The sequence below is a fragment of the Perca flavescens genome, chromosome 10 (assembly GCF_004354835.1).
Source record: "Perca flavescens isolate YP-PL-M2 chromosome 10, PFLA_1.0, whole genome shotgun sequence".
Lineage (NCBI taxonomy): Eukaryota > Metazoa > Chordata > Actinopteri > Perciformes > Percidae > Perca > Perca flavescens.
The window spans coordinates 28,985,351-28,987,806 of NC_041340.1; the positions used below are offsets into that span (position 1 = coordinate 28,985,351).

The 2,456-nt window shown below is 40.5% G+C and overlaps 1 long non-coding RNA gene across 2 annotated transcripts; it reads right to left on the bottom strand.

Annotated features, from left to right (window-relative positions):
* Positions 1-394: 394 nt before the first annotated feature.
* Positions 395-1,709, bottom strand: LOC114562700 (uncharacterized). Of its 2 annotated transcripts, XR_003693531.1 has the most exons (5): positions 1,492-1,709; positions 1,166-1,230; positions 955-1,051; positions 738-857; positions 395-621 (listed from the first exon to the last, which is right to left on the bottom strand). It is a non-coding gene; the product is annotated as an uncharacterized LOC114562700 (long non-coding RNA). The 2 variants fall into 2 exon arrangements; XR_003693530.1 differs by lacking the exon at positions 1,492-1,709 and having other exon boundaries at positions 1,166-1,373.
* Positions 1,710-2,456: the final 747 nt, after the last annotated feature.

Here is a 2,456-nt window from a genome sequence, read left to right on the forward strand (position 1 = left end):
ACGAACCATGACGTATGTGGAGAGCCCCCGCGGAGGTGTTAATGGATCTAATTAGAATATGAATAGGCGCCTGGCCAGAGAACGTCTGGCCTGGCTGGAATTTCCTCACTCACTTGTTGGCTGAAACCACTACTTTTAAACAAGAAAAATCTCTCGTGATTGGTTGACAGATCTGTCACGGGTTAGCGTATTGGTCAACCTGGGCCATTATTATTATTATAATAAAATTATATATATATATATATATATATATGTATTTAATATATGCTATGTTGTATATTCATGTCATGGTTATCCTAATTAAAATGATTTGCCAGGAACGTGCTGTTTATTCAAAGATAGCGCTTTATTGACACAAAACACAAACGCAATCAGAAAAAAACGATGTACAAAGCATAGGAGACACACAGCACACATAACAAATATCCCACGATCACGAGAAGCAGCACCGTCAACCCCTAACCCGCGGCCGCCTCCGAGCTGTTGGTAACCGGCAGCATTCGGTCTAAATTCGGTCCATTTTGCAGACGTCTGTGGTGCGTTGTCCTGTATGTCTATGGTGGCGCGCTTCCAAATGTCCACCTCACCCGCAGCCAGCACATTCTGTCTCGCTTCCAGCAGCTGTAAAATCAATCAATAAAGACAATAAATACTGCACAATGCACTGCTTATGGACACAACACATCTACGAATGCACCTGGAAAATATTCACATTAACCAAACGGATCTAATCTTACCCTCTTTTCTTCTCGACCAACTCCGAGCTTAACTCTTCACAGCTTCTGCCCGCAATGCCACATCTGGTTGTTTCTAGCTGAAGCTCCTGCGTGCTGTCTCGTAGTATGTCTTACAGGCAGCTGGAAAACAATTAAATGAGAGTGGTATGAATAAAAAAAAAAACATAAGTTACAGTAAAATTAAACAAGGAAATATGAAAAAGTAAAAAATACTTACACACAATGGCGTAGTTATCAGCGTCATGTCAATCTGGACTTGCCGAGACAGCGCCGAGCAAATATAGGTCACGGCCTCGTTATGAGGCGAGGTTAGTCTGTAAAAATAAAAAAAATAAAAATAAAAGATCGGTATCTATTAACGTATCTATGTCCTTATACAGAAAAATTAATGAAGTTCATTCAATGAAAGCATATTCTTTAAATCTTACCCTTGGTCCGGTTCGTAGCGCCTGCTACAGTTTGTCTCAGAGTTGTGAAGACGGCGGACTGCTTTCTGAAAATTAAAAAATCAAAAAATACATTTTTATAAAGCAACTAACCCGCTCAGCTCTGCCTCAATAATGAATGGCACTGAAAGCAGCCAGACTGCCCAGACACACAGCTCTGTGCTGCTCACGTTTAAACTTGGTGGGGTTTAAAACATTACTGCCAAGTCTAAGTAGCCTGTTTAACATCCAAATACTGTCATTGTATGGTCAAGAGTTAATAAACAGTACAGACTAGCTCGCAGTTTCATTAATAATCATATACTTACGTTGACTTCTTCTTTTCTGTGAGCGCATCTCTGGAGCCCCGGAGGTGATATGGAGAAGAGAAAAACGCTCCATATGTATTGAACAACTCCTGTGTGTTTCCAAGTGAAGTTTGACAGAGTGTACAGACAACTCTTTTACCAGTTGGCCTGAAATATTCCCATATTTGGGAAGCTTTTGCTCTAACTCTCGGACTCATCTCCCGCAATCTCCCGCCACTATTTTCAAATGGTAGCAGTGAGGGCGGGGGTAGGGGGCGGGGCAGAGTGATAGAGAGAGACAAAGAGGGGCAGATTAACCAGCAGGGCGCGAACAGCGCACACGCTGGTGTGGAGGTGAATTACAGTGAGATTTAATGGAATACTGGGAAAGTAATAATAACAATAGGACAATTGAAGTCTGGATTATGAGGCCATTTGAGCAGAGCCAACAGCTTCATATGCCATGGACATGTGAATATGGTGCTGAATTTGCCAGTATTTTAAAAACACAAATGGTTGGGATCTTGTCATGCAATGACAAAGCTGATATGCTTTATGTGAAGCCCAGTGTTCTGGTGTCAGCAGAAAGACTTCTCTTAGAAAACTGTACAGTGGTGCCTCTGTCTCCATTCCACCAGACAATGTTGGATGAGGAAGACCAAAGAAAGGTCACTGTAGTCATGCCACTATGCACAGTGGTTGAGACTGTGAATGAATCATGGATTGCACATTTTACCTTTGTGGAAAAGCCTGATTAAAACTAATTGTTGAAATAAATTATTTTGTGTATCTTTTTTACATCTAATTAGTCATTACTAATGACATACACAGTAATTAATCTAGCATACTTTCATCAAATAAATCTACTAAAGAGTCTACAATTAGGCTATACTGAATCTGATCTATTTTAAGAGATTTTCTTAAAATTAAGTTAATACCTTTTAGAAAAATGTCACCTGGAGTAAAACTCCCCCTGCTACCCTGAT